General features: G+C 51.4%; 1 long non-coding RNA gene across 1 annotated transcript; it reads right to left on the bottom strand.

Moving 5' to 3' along the window:
* Positions 1-10,513: 10,513 nt before the first annotated feature.
* LOC107127745 (uncharacterized) lies at positions 10,514-17,432 on the bottom strand. The gene is made up of 4 exons (XR_006693109.2): positions 17,256-17,432; positions 13,596-13,689; positions 13,277-13,437; positions 10,514-10,824 (listed from the first exon to the last, which is right to left on the bottom strand). It is a non-coding gene; the product is annotated as an uncharacterized lncRNA (long non-coding RNA).
* Positions 17,433-18,648: the final 1,216 nt, after the last annotated feature.

Here is an 18,648-nt window from a genome sequence, read left to right as displayed (position 1 = left end):
TGAATTCAGGTGATCTGTCCACCTTGGCCTCCCAAAGTGCTGGGATTACAGGAGTGAGCCACCATGCCTTTTTTTTTTTTTTTTTTTTTTTTTTTTTTTTTTTTTTGGTGACAGGGTCTTGTTCTGTCACCCAGGCTAGAGTGCAGTGGCACAATCATGGTTCACTGCATCCTCAATCTCCTAGGCTCAAACAATCCTCGTACCTCAGGCTCCCAAGTAGCTGGGACTACACCACACTTGGCTATTTTTTCTAATTTTTTTGTAGAGACAGGGTCACACAATGTTGCCCAGGCTGTTCTCAAACTCCTGGAGTTGACCCCCTGCCTCAGCCATCCACTCAAAGTGCTGAGATTACAGGGATGAGCCACCATGCCTAAAACTAAGAATCTGAATAGGCTGAAGGGAGTGATTCCTCCTCCCTTCCAGCTCTGCGCCTGAGTCAATTAGAGCTTTCTCTCCCTGGTCAGTGACTGCTTCAGGAATGGGCACCTGACTCATGGCAGACCAATGAGTCTCAAGCCAAGCCCAGGACTTCTACAGAAAGCATTGAAAAAAGAAGCTTCTAGGGGCTGGGATGTGGTGGCTCATGTCTGTAATCCCAGCACTTTGGGAGGTTGAGGCAGGCGGATCACCTGAGGTCAGGAGTTTGAAACCAGCCTGGCCAATATGGTGAAACCCCATCTCAACTAAAGGTACAAAATTAGCCGGGTGTGGTGGCATGCATCTGTAATCCCAGCTACTCGGGAGGCTTATACAGGAGTATCGCTTGAATCCTGGGAGGCGGAGGCTGCAGTGAGCTGAGATCATGCCACTGCACCCCAGCCTGGGGAACGAGAGCAAAACTTCGTCTCAAAAAAAAAAAAAAAAAAAAGCCGGGCGTGGTGGCTCATGCCTGTAATCCCAGCACTCTGGGAGGCCAAGGCGGGCGGATCAGGAGGTCAGGAGATCGAGACCATCCTCGCCAAAATGGTGAAATGCTATCTCTACTAAAAATACAAAAAATTAGCTGGGCATGTTGGCGCGTGCCTGTAATCCCAGCTACTCAGGATGCTGAGGCAGGAGAATTGCTTGAACCAGGGAGTCAGAGGTTGTAGTGAGCCCAGATTGCGCCACTGCACTCCAGCCTGGCAAGAATGAGACTCCTTCTCAAAAAAAAAAAAACCCAACCCAGGCCAGGTGAAGTGGCTCATAGTTATAATCCTAGCACTTTTGGTGCTCCACACAGGAGGATCACTTGAGCTTAGGAGTAGGAGGCCAGCCTGGGCAACATAGTGGGACCTCGTCTCTACAAAAAAAAAAAAATTTGTTTTAATTAGTTGGATGTGGTGGTGCTCACTTGTAGTCCCAGCTACTCGGGAGGCTGAGGCAGGAGGATCCCTTAAGCCTAGCAGGTTGAGGCTGCAATGAGCCGTGATTGTACCACTGTACTCCAGCCTGGACAACAGAGCAAGACCCTGACTCAAAAAAAAGAAAAAAGAAAAAAAAAAAAGAAAGAAAGAAAAACAAAAACCCCACTCAAATTGGCTTAAATGATAATTGGAATCAATTGGCTCATTTAACCAAAATTTCCAGAGCTAGGGTTCAAGTGCAGTGCGATCAAGGCTCTAGCTCCATTCTTTGACGTATGCCTCTTGGACATGTGGCCATTTTCCTCGGCTGGTGTTTTGACTAGCTGCAAATTGGCTGTGGCACATCCATGCCTCAGATCTGTGATCACGCCATGGAAAACAGCAGGCTGGGTGCGGTGGTTCACGCCCATAATCCCAGCACTTTGGGTGGCCAAGGCAGGCAGATCACGAGGTCAGGAGGTTGAGACTAGCCTGGCCAATATGGTGAAACCCCATCTCTACTAAAAATACAAAAATCAGCCGGGTGTGGTGGCACGTGCCTGTAGTGCCAGCTACTCGGGAGACTGAGGAAGGAGAATCGCTTGAACCCGGGAGGTGGAGGTTGCAGTGAGCCGAGATCACGCCATTGCACTACAGCCTGGGTGACAGAGTGAGACTCCATCTCAGAAAAGAAGAAGGAGGGAAGGAAGGAAGGAAAGAAGGAAGGAAGGGAGGGAGGGAGGGAGGGAGGGAGGGAGGGAGGAAGGAAGGAAGGAAGGAAGGAAGGAAGGAAGGAAGGAAGGAAGGAAGGAAGGAAGGAAGGAAGGAGGGAAGGAAGGAAGGAAGGAAGGAGGGAAGGAAGGAAGGAAACAAAACAACAACAACAACAAAAAAAAAAAAAAAACAGAGAGCATCTCTTTCTCCTAGCTCAGCAAACTAAAATCCTAGGCTTGCTCTGAATGGAAGAACTTGGATCATGGAAGGGTGATGTGGGGAATTAAGGGTAATTGGCTTAGTCAAATCAAGGCTCACTCCCAGAGTTGGGAGAAGAACAAATGCTGGCAGGTGACCAGGAGTATCCACCACACTAATGAATTCCCTTTTCTCCTTCACGCGGTCCACCTGCATTTTCATTAGTCAGTATCCAGATTCATGATAGTAACACCATTTTCTGGTTTTTTTTTTTGGGGGGGGGGTTGGTTTGTTTTGTTTTGTTTTTTGAGACCAAGTTTCAAAAGAGACTCCATCCCAGGCTGGAGTGCAGTGGCTCAATCTTGGCTCACTGCAAGCTCCGCCTCCCGAGTTCAAGCGATTCTCCTGCCTCAGCCTCCTAAGTAGCTGGGATTACAGGCATGCGCCACCACACCCAGCTAATTTTGTATTTTTAGTGGAGAGAGGGTTTCACCATGTTGGTCAGGCTGGTCTCGAACTCCTGACCTCAGGTTATTCTCCCACCTCAGCCTCCCAGAGTGCTAAGATTAACCCCATTTTCAGGCCGGGCGCGGTGGCTCACGCCTGTAATCCCAGCACTTTGGGAGGCCGAGACGGGCGGATCACGAAGTCGGGAGATCGAGACCATCCTGACTAACACGGTGAAACCCCGTCTCTACTAAAAATACAAAAATTAGCCGGGCGCGGTGGCGGGCGCCTGTAGTCCCAGCTACTCGGGAGGCTGAGGCAGGAGAATGGCGGGAACCCGGGAAGGCGGAGCTTGCAGTGAGTGGAGATCGCGCCACTGCACTCCAGTCTGGGCGACAGAGCGAGACTCCGTCTCAAAAAAAAAAAAAAAAAAAAAAAAAGATTAACCCCATTTTCAAATGGTTTCCATTTAGCTTTTTTGATAGTTCCAAACTTTCATACTTTCAGTCTTCATTAAATCAATTAATAAACTGATCATTCTGCTTCAATGACCCTCATCATTTTTTCTCCCTAGAGCATGATGTGTAACTATAAAAATAGCATCCACTCAATATCTAGTCTCTGATCTTATGGCACATTTCTCTTCCATTAATTTTTAGGTTTTTTCCCAAAGTGGTGAAGATTCCAAACAAGATGGGCCATTTAAAAAATGTTTTCGGGCCAGTCGCGGTGGCTTACGCCTGTAATCCTAGCACTTTGGGAGGCCGAGGTGGCTGGATCACAAGGTCAGGAGTTCAAGACCAGCCTGGCCAACATTGTGAAAACCCATCTCTACTAAAGATACAAAAAATTGCCTGGGCGTGGTGACACACGCCTGTAATCCCAGCTACTTGGGAGGCTGAGGCAGGAGAATCACTTGAACCCAGGAGGCAGAGGTTGCAGTGAGCCAAGATCATACCATTGCACTCCAGCCTGGGGGACAGGGTGAGACTCCATCTCAAAAGAAAAAAAAAAATGTTTTTGACTAGACACAGTGACTCACACCTGTAATCTCAATCTCAGCACTTTGGGAGGCTGACCAAGGTGGAGGGACCACTTGAGGTCAGGAGTTTGAGACCATCCTGGCCAATGTGGCAAAACCCCATCTCTACTAAAAATACAAAAATTAGCCAGGCATGGTGGTGCATGCCTATAATCCCAGCTACTCGGGAAGCTGAAGCAGGAGAATCCCATGAACCCAGGAGGTGGAAGTTGGAGTGAGCCAAGATCATGCCACTGCACTCCAGCCTGGGCAACAGAGCAAGACTCCGTCTCAAAAAAAAAAAAAGTTTTCTTCAACTTGTCAAATTCTGACTTGAAATAGTTATCATAGGCTGAGCCTGGTGGTTCACACCTGTAATCCCAGCACTTTGGGAGACAGGTGGGAGAATCGCTTGGGTCTAGTAGCGAGACCTTGTCTCAAAAACAAATCAGCCAGGCACGGTGGCTCGCGCCTGTAATCCCAGCACTCTTTTGGGAGGCCGAGGCGGGCGGATCATGAGGTCAGGAGATCGAGACCATCCTGGCCAACATGGCGAAACCCCGTCTGTACTAAAAATACAAAAATTAGCTGGGTGTGGTGGTGGGCACCTGTAATCTCAGCTACTCAGGAGGCTGAGGCAGGAGAATGGCTTGAACCTGGGAGGCACAGGTTACAGTGAGCCAAGATCACGCCACTGCACTCCAGCCTGGTAACAGAGGAAGACTCTGTCTCAAAAAAAAAAAAAAAAAAAAAAAAAAAAGACTGGGCGCGGTGGCTCATGCCTGTAATCCCAGCACTTTGGGAGGCCAAGGTAGGCAGATCACAAGGTCAGGAGTTCGAGACCAGCCTGACCAACACAGTGAAACCCCCATCTCTACAAAAAAAAAAAAAAAATAGAAAAATTAGCCGGGCGTGGTGGTGTGTGCCTGTAATCCCAGCTACTTGGGAGGCTGAGGCAGGAGAACGGCGTGAACCCAGGAGGCGGAGCTTACAGTGAGCCAAGATCACATCACTGTACTCCAGCCTGGGCGATAGAGCAAGACTCCGACTCAAAAAAAAAAAAAGAAAGAAAGAAAAACAAAACAAACAAAATACAAAAACACAACAACAAAAACCAAACAACACCCCCCCCCCGCCACCAAAGAAAATAAATAGTAACTACTTGGACTAAACATTTCACGTGCATTGTTTTAGTAAACAGACACAACCTTGGCTTCATGTCTTTTTTGTTTTCTGTCACCCAGGCTGGAGTCCAGTGGTGAGATCTCGGCTCACTGCAACCTCCACCTCCCAGGTTCAAGTGATTCTCCTGCCTCAGCCTCCACAGTACCTGAAATTACAGGTGCAGGCCACCATGCCCAGCTAATTTTTGTATTTTTAGTAGACACAGTTTTACCATGTTGGCCAGGCTGGTCTTGAATTCCTGACCTCAAGTGATCCGCCTGCTTTGGCCTCCCAAAGTGCTAAGATTACAGGTGTAAGCCATGATACCGGGTCTTGGCTCGTTTCTTGACAGATCCTTGCAACAGGGTAGGACAGGCACACTTATCACTGTTTAACAGATGAGCAAAGTAAACTAAGGTGCAGAGAGGGGCAATCGCTGGTGGCCCAGCTGATAGGCTGAGATTTTCACATGTCAGTCAGAGCCAGGGACCAGCATCTATCCACTATTCTCTGCTTTCCTCTCAGAGCGCCCCTTCTTTGGAAATGTGCACAGCACCTTTCTACAAGAGACTCTTGGTGTGGTCTGAAAAAGCTGTAGCCCCTCTCCTGCCTCAGAAGGGCATTGTGCTTGCTTCTTCAGAAAATTTACAGACAAGTTTCACACACTTAAAACTTTCAGCTTGGTTTGAGAGTTAAAACATAACCACTTCAAACTGTAATGCAAAGAAGTCTGCTCAAAAGAGTAGCATTTAACCAGCCTGGGCAACATAGGGAAACCCCATCTCTACAAAAAAATACAAAAATTAGCCAGACACGGTGGCACATGCCTATAATCTCAGCTATTCAGGAGGCTGAGGCAGGAGAATGGCTTGAACCCGGGAGGCGGAGGTTGCAGTGAGCTGACAACGCATCACTGCACTCCAGCATGGGTGACAAAGCAATACTCCATCTCGAAGAAAAAGAAAAAAAACATGCACAGAAAAAAGTTCAATCAGTGCATAAGGACATATGATGAAAAACAAGTCTATCTCCTGCTGTTTCCCCTGATTTGCAGGCCCCCTCCCTAAAGGCAATCACTGTTACAGTGTAACAGAGATTTTGACACAATTTTATTGTATGTATCTCCTTCACCCCCACACATGCAAACAGTAACTCCCTCCACACACAGCCTCCTGCTTTTATCATTAACAGTGTAACGCTTGGAGATTGCTGCACATCCACCAGAAGAGAACTGCCTTATTCTGTTTGTTTGTTTGTTTTTGTTTTGAGACGGAGTCTCACTCTGTTGCCCAGACTGGAGTGCAGTGGCATGATGTCAGCTCACTGCAATTTACACCTCCTGGGTTCAAGCAATTCTCCTCTCTCAGTCTCCCGAGCAGCTGGGATTACAGGCATGCACCACCATGCCCAGCTAATTTTTTTGTATTTTTAGTAGAGACTGGGTTTCACCATATTGGCCAGGCTGGTCTTGAACTTCTGATCTCAGGTGATCCACCCGCCTTAGCCTCCCAAAGTGCTGGGATTACAGGTATGAGCCACCTGTAATCCGGCCTCTTTTTTTTTTTTTTTTTTGAGTTGGAGAATCTTGCTGTGTTGCCCAGGCTGGAGTGCAGTGGCACAATCTCAGCTCACTGCAACCTCCGCATCCTGGGTTCAAGTGGTTGTCCTGCCTCAGTCTCCTGAGTAGCTGGGACTACAGACATGCACCTCCACACCCAGCTAATTTTTGTATTTTTAGGAGAGATGGGGTTTCATTATGTTGACCAGGCTGGTCTTGAACTCCCGACCTCTGGTGATCCACTGCAGCTGGCCTAAATTTTTTTGTTGTTGTTTGAGAGACGGAGTCTCACTCTGTCACCCAGTCTGGAGTGCAGTGGCGCAATCTCAGCTCACTGCAAGCTCCACCTCTCGGGTTAACGCCATTCTCCTGCCTCAGCCTCCCGACTAGCTGGGACTACAGGCGCCCACCACCATGCCCGGCTAGTTTTTTTGTATTTTTAGTAGAGACAGGGTTTTGCCATGTTAGCCAGGATGGTCTCGATCTCCTGACCTCGGGATCCACCCGCCTTGGCCTCACAAAGTGCTGGGATTACAGGCGTGAGCCACCACGCCCAGCTTTTTTTTTTTTTTTTGAGATGGAGTATCACTCTGTTGCCTAGGGTGGAGTGCAGTGGTGTGACCTGCAACCTCACTGCAACCTCAGCTCACTGCAACCTCTCCCTCCCAGGTTCAGCGATTCTCCTGCCTCAGCCTCCCGAGTAATTGAGATTACAGGCATGTGCCACCATGCCCAGCTTTTTTGTATTTTTAGTGGAGATGGGGTTTCACCATGTTGGCCAGGCTGGTCTCAAACTCCCGACTTCAAGTGATCTACCCACCTCGGCCTCCCAAAGTGCTGGGATTACAGGCGTGAGCCATCACTCCTGGCCCCTACTTTTTTTATTTTTAGTAGAGATGGGGTTTCGCCACATTGGCCATGCTGGTCTCGAACTCCTGACCTCAGGTGATCTACCCACCTCAGTCTCCCAAAGTGCTGGGATTACAGGCATGAGCCCCTGCGCCCAATCTTCATTCTTTTTTTTTTTTTGAGACGGAGTCTCACTGTGTTGCCCAGGCTGGAGTGCAGTGGTGTGATCTCAGCTCACTGCAACCTCCGCCTCCCAGGTTCATGCCATTCTCCTGCCTCAGCCTCTCAAGTAGCTGGGACTACAGGCATCCACCACCTCGCCCGGCTAATTTTTTGTATTTTTTGTATTTTTTTTTTTTTTTTTTAGTAGAGACGGGGTTTCACTGTGTTAGCCAGGATGGTCTCAATCTCCTGATGTCGTGATCCACCCGCCTTGGCCTCCCAAAGCGCCGGGATTACAGGCATGAGCCACCATGCCCGGCCTCCAACCTCATTCTTAAAGCCTTCCTATATTTAACCAGTCCCCAGCAGATGAAGTACATTATACCCTGCATTCTGTTTCTCATATATATTTTTGCATTCCTGCACAAATTTATCTGCAGGGTAAGTTTCTAAAAGGGAAATTCCATAGTCTAGACTAAAGGTTACTGGTAGCCCAGGTATCTCAGCCTATATTTGGTTCTCAGATCCAAAGGTAGGATTTAAAGAACAAAATTGCTTCATGTTCAGTGGGGTTTCACATGCCAGCCGCAGGTGAGAGCTCTGGGGATTTGCATGTTGTCAGCCAACACCCTAGCCACCTGGAGAGGTCCTCCATTGAATTAACTGCCCAGCATCTATCCACCCTGTGGACCACCCACAGCAGTGTTGCCTTCAAAAACTTGCCTGTTGGTCAGGCACGGTAACTCATGCCTGTAATCCCAGCACTTTGGGAGGCTGAGGCAGGCGGATCACCTGAGGTCAGGAGTTCAAGACCAGCTTGGCAAACATGGTGAAACCCTGTCTCTACTAAAAATACAAAAATTAGCAGGGCATGGTGGTGCACGCCTGTAGTCCCAGCTTCTCAGGAGGCTAAGGAAGGAGAATCCATTGAATGTGGGAGGCAGATGTTGCAGTGAGCCGAGATCGCACCACTATACTCCAGCCTGGGTGACAGAGTGAGACTCCACCTCAAAAAACAAACAAAAAACTTGCCTGTTAATTCTCATTTCTGAGATCCTGGAGCTACCTTGGGTGGTGGCCTGTCCAAGCCTGGCCTTTGTTTTGTTTTGTTTATTTGTTTTGAGACAGTCTTGTTCTGTTACCCAGGCTGGAGCACCATGGCATGATCATGGCTCACTGCAGCCTCAAACTCCTGGGCTCAAGTGATCCTCCCACCTTAGCCTCCCAAGTATTTGGGATTATAGGTGTGAGCCACCGTGCTGGCTTGCCTTTGATTCTCTGAGCTACTCCACTTCTTTCCACTAAATCTACCCCGCTCTTTTTTCCCCTTTGGTGAATCAGAATCCATTTCTTTTGCTCTAGATCAAAGAACCCTACCCGATGATCCTTTCTCCATTCACGAAATCAATAACATACTCAAAATCGATAAACAGCTGACCAAGCACAGTGGCTCATGCCTGTAATCCCAGCATTTTGGGAGGCCAAGGTGGGCGGATCATGAAGTCAGGAGTTTGAGTCCAGCCTGACCAACATGGTGAAACCCCATCTCTGCCAAAAAAAAATACAAAAATTAGCTGGGCATGGTGGTAGGCACCTGTAATCCCAGCTACTCGGGAGGCTGAGGCAGGAGAATTGCTTGTACCCGGGAGCCCGAGATTGCAGTGAGATGAGATCGTGCCACTGCACTCCAGCCTGGGCAACAGAACGAGACTCCGTCTCAAAAAAAAAAAAACAAAAAAAAAAGAATGTGGCCGGGTGCGGTGGCTCACGCCTGTCATCCCAGCACTTTGGGAGGCCGACGAGGGTGGATCACCAGGTCAGGAGTTTGAGACCAGCCTGGCCAATTTGGTGAAACCCCATCTCTACTAAAAAATACAAAAATTAGCCAGATGTGGTGGTGGGCACCTGTCCCAGGCTGCTTTTTATATTATGTGGGAATGAGGCACTGACCCTATGGGCCGGGATCTCTTCAGGGACCCTTCCCTTGCTTTGTGTACATGCTCCTTAATGCAAGCTACTTGGGGGGCTGAGGCAGAAGAACCACTTGAACCCAGGAGGCGGAGGTTACAGCGAGCCAAGATCGCACCACTGCGCTCCAGCCTAGGCAACAGGGCAAGAATCCGTCTCAAAAAAAAAAAAAAAGTAACAAGACTCTCACAGCTGTGGAGATCTGTACTTATTCTGAGTGCTTCTCCACTACTTCCTGATACTGATTTAGCTCTGTGTATATATTTGTTGAAATAATGCTTAAATCTTAGTTGTATTCATCCAGTGCCCTCCCAATCATGTTTTGTGTGTAATAGCATGCTTGTATTCCAAAAATGTTGCAGAAAGAAGATTTGCCACCATGCTGGGGACTGTCCCTGCCCCCTGACCACTTCTGGCCTGCATTACACTCGATCGTTTTGGGCAAAAACTACAAATCAAGACTGAGATGTCAGGCCAGGTGCAGTGGCTCATGCCTGTAATCCCAACACTTCGGGAGTCAGTGGATCACTCAAGCCTGGGAGTTCAAGACCAGCCAGAGTAACACAGCGAAAAAAAACCTGTCTTTACAAAAAATAAAATAATTAGTGAGGGGTGATGGCATGGTGCACACCTGTAGTCTCAGCTACTAGGGATAGTCACAGTTACTCAGGAGGCTGGGGTGGGAGGATCGCCTGAGATCAGGGAGACAGGGACATCAAGGCTGCAGTAAGCTGTGATCACACCACTGCACTCCAGCCTGAGTAACAGAGAAAGACCCTGTTTCAATATAATCCAGGACTTTCTATGAAGGGAGAGGGAAACAGGACTGTCTGACGTGTGGGAAGATTGTTTGAATTCTCCAGCCTTCCCATTTGGATGTTTTTCTCTTTGTGTGAACGTAGCCATAAGCTGGCTCCTTATAGAGGCATAGGCAGTAGTTGAAAATACAGGTCCTAGAGACAAGGAAGTCTGGGTTTGAATCCAGACTCAGCCACTTTCCAGCTGTGTAAACTGGGACAAGTCCCTGTTCCTCTCTGAGCCTGGAGCTACCTGCTTCACTACCCTGAACTGATGAATGGAAAGCACTTGGTACAAAACCCAGCACAGACTTGGCACACATAACTCATAGCTCAGTGTCATTAGAAGAATGCCAGGAGGGCTGGCCTCCATGCTGGAAGGGGCTCTAGACAAGGCTAACCATGTGAGGCATCAGGATCCACTGGCTGGTCTAGAGATCTCGGAACACCTCTCCAGACTGGTTCTCCCCGCCACTTCTGCCTCTCACTCACTTCTGCTCTTTCATGCAACTGTAGTTTTCTTAGCCCCTACAACTGGGGTGGGGCTGCCGCAGGGGCCATCAGGCTGTGAGGGAGGTTGACGCAGACACAGTAGGTAAGAGGCCAAGATGTACAGTCCTGAAAGAGGGCAGGAGGCTGGTGACTCAGTGGGTGAGAAAATGCAAAGACTGGGGCTATCTTAGCCCAGAAAAGAACAATTTTTCCCCCGAATTATTTTCCTTCTTTTGTTTCTTTCTCCCCTCCCTCTCTCCCTCTCTCACTCCTTCCTGCTGTTCTTCCTTTCCCTCCATTACTTTCTTTACTCCAAAGGAAATTTAAGTGGAGGATGTAAAAGCATATGTTATTATTAATTTTTGCAAATGTGCTTAACTGAGAGGCACTGAGCAGAAAGAAGAACACAATTGTATCTCCATTATCTTCATCTGGACCACTAGATACCAGTCACCCACTCACTCAGACAATGGCGGAAAGGACAAGCCAGCCCCCAGGGACCTGACCCTGACGGCTCACCTGTCGGCACACCACCCCTGAGCACTGCATCCTCACCAACTGCCTGGGGTCCCTGAGACTGCCTGCTCACACTCACCTCTGAGCCTTCCAGTCTGCTGTTCCCTCTGCCTGGAACATCCTCTCCACTCCCCCATAGACACCCTCTAGCAGCTCTCCTGGCTGACTGCTAATTGGCTTTAGGATTCAGGGAGGCATCCTGCCTTGGGTGCCTTCTCTGATGGCCACAGATCAAGTTAGGGGTCTTCTCTGGCTGCTTATCCTCATAGCATCTGCTCCCGGATGTGACAGACAACTTGTTTTGCCACCCTGTGGTCCAGCAGCTTTCTAAGGGAGGGCTGGGACCAGCTCTCATTTCCCTGTGTCTCTCACCCCTGCAAGGTTCTGGCCACAGACAGCAAAGCCTAAGCACATATTTGTAGAATAAAGGGATAAAAGATAAGGCATCCCAGATGGGAGTAGTGGGTCAATCTTAGCACTTGGGGAGTCTGAGATGGGGGGATCACTTGAGGGCAGGAGTTTCAGACCAGCCTGGGCAACCCAATGAGATCCCATCTCTACAAAAAAAAGAAAAAAATTGTTCTTTAATTAGCCAGACGTGTTCATGTGCATCTGTAACTTCAGCTGCTTGAGAGGCTGAGGTGGGAGGATCAGTTAAGCCCAGGAGGTTGAGGTTGCAGTGAGTTACCATCGCACCGCTGCACTTCAGCCTGGGCAATGGAGAAACACCCTGTCTCAAAAAAAAAAAAAAAAAAAAGAAGAAGAAGAAGGCAAGGCATCCCTGGTGGAAGTCACTCTGTAGACCACAGGCTAACAGAGCGTGGTGGTTGGGCAGGGAGGAGTTGGGAGCTGCACCCGGCACCTCACACAATGTTATCACGGAGCTGAGGACAAAACAGCTTCCAGAGTTGGGTTTGAGTCCCAGCTCCTCCAATGATGATATGACACCCTAGACATGTGCTGGGATGTCCTCTGAGCCTCAGCTTCCTCACTGCAATTTGGAGCTCTGTCTCTTTCTGGCAGGGGGTTATTGGGAAGACCAAATGAGATCATGTCCCCCTCCCAAACCCTGCAAGTCCTTTGTGTCGCAGTTAGAATGAAGTCTATAGCCCTGTCCACTCACAGCCTGTCCCCCTTCCCCACTGGCACCCTTGCACACGGAGCCCCCTCCAACCTCACCCCTCCACACACACACTGAGCCCTGTGCTGTTCCCTCTGCCTAAATGGCCCTTCCCTCAGACATCTAGATGTCCTTCCTCTTTCCCTCAGTCTGCCTCTCAGAGCAGTCTTCCTGACCACTACAACGGTGCCTCCCCAACAGCAGCCTGCGTCACTCCCCACCCCCGCCCTGCTTAGCAGCATCGCTCCCTGGCTGACATTACATCATGAATTTATTTATTTGCTTATTGTCTCCCTCCCCTCCATGAGGGCAGGAACCTTCATCTGTCTTGTTGACAGTAGCATCCCTAGAACCTAGCTCAGGCCTGACTCACAGTGTGTGCTCAGTCCACATTTGGGAAACCAATGGAGAGAAGAATGGCCCAGAGATGTGCTCAGGAACCCAGTTCCCTGACCTCCCATCCAGGCTGCACCCCTCAGGAGTCTAGGTTCCTGCTGATTGGTGGAGTCCAGGACCCAGGGCTGGAAAGTGTCCACCCACAGGGCAGATGGGCCAAGGCCATGTGCTTGAGGTGTGCAGGGCTGGGAGAGGGGGTCAGCCCCAGCTCCCATATGAGGGACATGTGCCTTGTCTTGCCCCTGCTTTGGCTAGAGGGTACCCTGTTCACCAGACATGAGCCCAGGTGGCCTAGGCTCTCCCCTGGCTTGGCTCTGGCTTTACCCCAGAGCCCTCCAACTCGCAGACCTCCAGGCAAGGAGGGCTGGGGACCCACCTGTCCCAGCCACTTGTCTTTTCTCCAGTAACAGAGCCCAGAGGGGTCCCTGCCTGGGCCCAAAATCACACAGCAGATTGGGGTAGAGTCAGAGAGGACCCGAGACTCCTGTACCAGCCTGGGCATCCCTCCACTGCCAGGGAAGGACTGTACCCAAGTCACATCTGTACCCAGGCTGAGGTGTCCGAAGCCCAGGCTGAAATCCGGTTGCTGCTGCAGAGACCAAAAGTTTCCAAGGCCTTGTCAAGTGGGCTGTGTCAGACGATCCCCAGGCCTGTCACTGGCTGCTCTTCGGCTCAGACACCTCAAACCTCACCAAGCACTTCCATTTCTGAGGGAATAGAGGTCGTGGCTTCCCTCAAGCACCCATTTACCCCACCCTCCTCCTCCTCTTCCTGCAAACTTGAGTCACAGCTGCCGTGCTAGGCGCAGGCCCTAGGGATGTCTGAGTCAGCCTGGCTGGGGTTCCAGTCCCGACACCGCCCTTACCAGCTGGGAGACTCCGGTAACCTCCAACCCTGCCGAGCCTCCACTTCGACATCTGTGAAACAGCCATGAACAAGCAGGCCTCAAAGGTCAACTCCTGTATGCAGGCACATAGCATGCAGTAGGTACCCAATAATAACAGCAGCACCCACATGGAACCCCTTATGGTAGCCCTTCTCCTCTGCACTTTCACGTGGCATCTCATTTACCCTTCACAACAACCCAACCAGGAAGGCACCATTGTTATCCCATTTTACTGATGAAGAAATTGAGGCACAGGGAGGTGAATTTACCAGCCAGCTCACAAATGGACTAGTAGATGGCAGTTTGGGGATTGGAGCCCAGAGTCTGTGCTCCTGTCCACCCACTCCCAAATGGGGGCTATAAAACAACATTCTTCCTACGTGCCTGGCAGTGTACTGAGAATTTGAGTCTTCAGTACGTGCAATCTTCACAACAGCCCTATGAGGTGGGGGTTATGAGGAGCCACCATTTTACAGATGGGTAAGGCAAGACACAGAGAGAGGATGTGGCTTGCTACAGACCACATGGCTAGTGAGCATAGGCGCCAAGATTCCAACCCGTTTCCCATCCTGGCCAAGAATAACACTCCTGCTTCTTCATATCTCCGAAAGAAGCCACGCTGTCTCCGTCCCTGGCTGTGACTTGGGCTGCTTGTCCCTTCTCTGCCCACCCACCCATCCCCAGGGCTGTGCTGGGGAGAGAAGGTGGTTCCTGGAGCCCTCCAGCCTCTGAAAACCATGGCAGTGTGGCAACGTAGAGGATGGGCTTAAAGCCAAAGAAACACAGCTGCTTCTTCTTCTTCTTGTTTTTTTGTTTGTGTTTTTTTTTTTTTTTTTTTTTTGAGACGGAGTCTCACTCTGTCCCCCGAGATTGCAGTGACGTGATCTCAGTTCACAGAAAGCTCCACCTCCTGGGTTCATACCATTCTCCTGCCTCAGCCTCCCGAGTAGCTGTGACTACAGGCACCCGCCACCATGCCCAGCTAATTTTTTGTATTTTTAGTAGAGACAGGGTTTCACCGTGTTAGCCAGGATGGTCTCAATCTTCTGACCTCGTGATCCGCCCACCTTGGCCTCCCAAAATGCTGGGATTACAGGCATGAGCCACCGCGCCCAGCTTTTTTTTTTTTTTTTTTTAAGACATTTTAAAGATTTTTTAAGAATCTTGCTCTGTTGCCCAGGCTAGATGCAGTGGCATGATCTCGGCTCACTGCAACCTCTGCCTCCTGGGTTCAAGCAATTCTCCTGCCTCAGCCTCCCGAGTAGCTTGGATTACAGCCATGTGCCACCACGCCTGGCTAATTTTTGTATGTTTAGTAGAGATAAGGTTTGCCATCTTAGTCAGGCCAGTCTTGAACTCCTGACTTCAGGTGATCTGCTCACCTCGGCCTCCCAAAGTGCTGAGATTTACAGGCGTGAGCCAACGTGCCTGTCCCTGCTTCCTAGCTATGGGACCTTGATTCAGTTCCTGTACCGTGCATCAGTTTCCCCACTTATAAAAAGAGGTTACTAAAAAGGATGCCTCACTCAAGGGTGTGAAGACCCAGTGAATGAAGTGTTAATAAGAGCTCCACATACAGCGATCCTGCAGTTCAGCTGCACCAGGGTGGCCTCCCTTGACTTGCTGGGAGTTACAATGAGGAAGGAAGGACATTAAACCTGTAGGTCTTTTCAGAGAAAGTGCGTTTCCTAAAACCAAATCCTGCCCTTGCTCCAAAACTTTCAGTGGTGGTTTCCCATTACCATGCCACAGTCCCAGGGTCTCCCCTGGCCTTCAAGTCTGGCACGGTCTGACCCTGCCAACATCCCTAGTGCCACCATCTGTCAGCCCCTCCTTGCTCCTGCTCCTGGTCTGCACGTGCTGTTCTCTTTGCCAATAATGCCATTTCCTTAGCCCCTTGGTCCCGCTGGGGAACGCCTCCTCATCCTTCAAAGCCAAGCGGGAGGGGTACATCTTTGGAGAAGCCGCTTGACCTCCCAGGCAGAAGGGGTCACTCTCCCTGGAGATGATGTGATAATGTCATTAACCACACTGGATTAGAATCATCAGAAGCCGTTCCTGCCTCTCCCACCAAGCAAAGGGCTCTGGAGGCCAGGAAACGCCGATGAATCTTGCCCACATCCCCAGAGCCCAGCATGGGGGCGGGCTCAGGTTACGTCAATCGTGTTTGAAGACTGAATAAATGAATGTCTTCGTTTGCTACCCTCAGAAGCCCAGTCTGGAACAAAAATTCCAGTGCAAGGTTTTTGGTTTGAATGCGATCCCAAGAATCACGTTTAGGTTGTCAGGGAAATGACACAGGAAAGGGAAGAAGCCAATAAAGGGTATGGGAATTAGCACATAACACTACGGACAGCTGGAGAACCTTGGGTGATGATGCGGAACTGTTTTTCACTAACTCTCACCAGGTCAGTCATGCATCAAGGCAACTGGTGGGATAGCACTTTACAGCCTACCCTAGCACTACGGCGGCCTTCTGGGGCAGGTGCCAGCAGGCTGCAGCTGCTGGATGAAGCCCCCAGGCACAGTCACTGGTCCTCGGGTGCTCAAGCTTAGCTGGAAGGCTTCAGGTTGCTGTGCAAGGGAATAGTCAGTACCCAAAGGATATGTGCACGTGTTACAGTGAATGAATGAATGAATGAATGGAGTATCAAGAAAAGAGCCGCATATCTTCAGTCATTGAGCAGACACAGCCCTTCTGCTGCGTGGCCCTGGACCAGCCATCATGCCTTTCTGACCCTGGTTTCCTCTTCTATAAGGCAGAAATGCTAGCCCAGCCTCCCAGGAGATAAAGAGTGGGAGTTCCCCGGAGAGTGAGAAGGGTTCCACCTGGGCTCCCAGACTCAATCTCAGCTCCAGGAAGCAGGACATGGCCCCAGTGAGGGTTCTCTGTGGGTGAAGAAGCCACAGGAGGCAGGCACAGTGCCCCGGTTGGAACCACAGGGCCCCTGAAGCAACCACATCATGGCCACCACAGCCTCCACCATCCCACAGCAATTTCCGCTGCTGCCTCTCCCCAGGGCAAGGTCTCCCACCAATGGCTGGCTGTCCCCTCTGCCAGCACCTGCCCCCCGGTGGGGCCTGCAGCATGGCTATGGCTGCTGCAGGGCAGGCTGACAGCTGCTCCTGTGTGCAGCAGCGTGTTTGTTTTGAAAAGCCACAGAGATTCCTGTGGTTAGGGGCTCATGTTCCATGTAGCACAGGTTCGAATCCCAGTTCTACCACTTGTGACTGTGGGCAAGTCATTTCATCCCAGTCCTCTCTGGTCTCATTGATCATATGGAACTAACATTCTATTGTCCCCTCTGGTGGTCTCAGCTCCAGCAGTTTGTAAGATGGTTGCCTCCACTGTTTTCCCTACTGCAAAACCCATGAGGACACAGTTATCTTGCCTCCTGCCCCAACCCCAGGGTCTTGAACACAATAAGTGCCCAATAAATGCTTGGTAAATACATGAATTATTGTCTGACCCGCCTTGCTCTTCCAGTCCAAACTTAAATGTCGCCTCCTCCAGGCAGCCTTCCCTGATTCCTTTTCTGGGTTCCCAGAATCTCTTCCAACTCCTTTGGCCTCTTTCCTGCAGCTGATTGGCCTACTGGGTGTGGCTGCCCATTATCGGACACAGCCCCCTCAACCTACCTTTCCCCACGTTTGCGCGGGGCCTGCGGGCCTGCCCGCAGTGAGGGAATGAAGGGCTGGAAGGAAGGGGAGGGAGAGAGGAGGCGGCGCAGATACATCTAGAAGGCTCGGGAAGGCGGCGGGAGATTCTCAAAGGCCGGGCCAAGCCCTGCAGCCTCAGCAGGCCAAGATGAGAGCAGGGGCCGGGCCGGAAGGAGGCGGGGGAGGGGCGGCCAGGGAGCTGGACGCGAGCGGGCGGACGGGCGGGGGCGGGGGCGGGGGCGGGGGCGGGGGCGGGGGCGGGGGCGGGGACGGGGGCGGGGGCGGGGGTGGCGGGAGGGTGGGGGGCGGGGGCCTGGTATTTCCTGAGGTCCTTCAGGAAATGCTCGGGGCCACCCCTGGGCGGGATCGGCAGTGGGATGGGCCTGGGAGGGAGCCGCAGGCGCCTTCCTCGCGCTGCCCTGGGCTCTCTGGCGCGCTGTCCCTGCGAGCCCTCTTCCCCGTCGCGGAGGCGCTACTCAAGCCCCATTTTACGGAGGAAGTAACCAAGGCTCAGAGAGGGCCATCGGGGTCACAGTCCCTCCGGCACAGTTCTGCGGCTGCGCCAGCACCGGCCCACTCCCTCCACGCCCCGTCCCCTGCCAGGGCTGCGGCATCAGCAGGACCCCGCATCCCCGCCGGTAGCCGAGGGCCCGGGCCGGGCTCCCTTTGGCAGGGCCAGGGCGGAGGACTGGGAGACGGGGCAGGAAGGCGAGGCGGAGCCCGGCGTACCCCTCGCACAGACCGCGCAGCGCGCAGCCCCGGCCCTCAGGGAGAGCAGTGCCGGCCACCCTGCCCCGGATCGTCGTCCTCTGCCTTGGCCCTCCCGGAGACCCGGACACGGCCAGGCAGGACCCCGCGACACATCAGACGCCCCATCTTATACTCGGGACCCTGAGACACTCATTGTTCACCAGGCGACTCGCTCCCTCCGCTGTCGGAGGAGTCAGAGTCCATCGGGACTGGATGGGCACCGTGTGCTTGAGTTCAAATCCTGCCTGACCACCGGCTGGCTGGCGCTTTTCTTGTCTAAGCCACAGTTCCCTCTGTGTGGTGAAGATAACAGCACAGCCTGCCTCAGAAAGTTGCAGTGAGAACTAAATGCGTTCTGCTGGGCGCGGTGACTCAGGCCTTAATCCTAGCACTTTGGGAGACCTGGACCTGAGGATGGCTTGAGGTGAGGAGTCCGAGACTAGCCTGGTCAACATCGTGAGACCTCCGTCTCTACTTTTTTTTTGAACTGGAGTCTCGCCGTGTCGCCAGGCTGGAGTGCAGTGGCGCGATCTCAAGTGAGCGATCTCAGCTCACTGCAACCTCCGTCTCCCAAGTTCAAGCGATTCTCCTGCCTCAGCCTCTGCAGTAGCTGGGACTCCAG

This window comes from Macaca fascicularis, chromosome 16, assembly GCF_037993035.2.
Source record: "Macaca fascicularis isolate 582-1 chromosome 16, T2T-MFA8v1.1".
NCBI classification, from domain to species: domain Eukaryota; kingdom Metazoa; phylum Chordata; class Mammalia; order Primates; family Cercopithecidae; genus Macaca; species Macaca fascicularis.
Note: the sequence above shows the minus strand (reverse complement) of the source record. Positions and strands in the feature narration are given on the sequence as shown.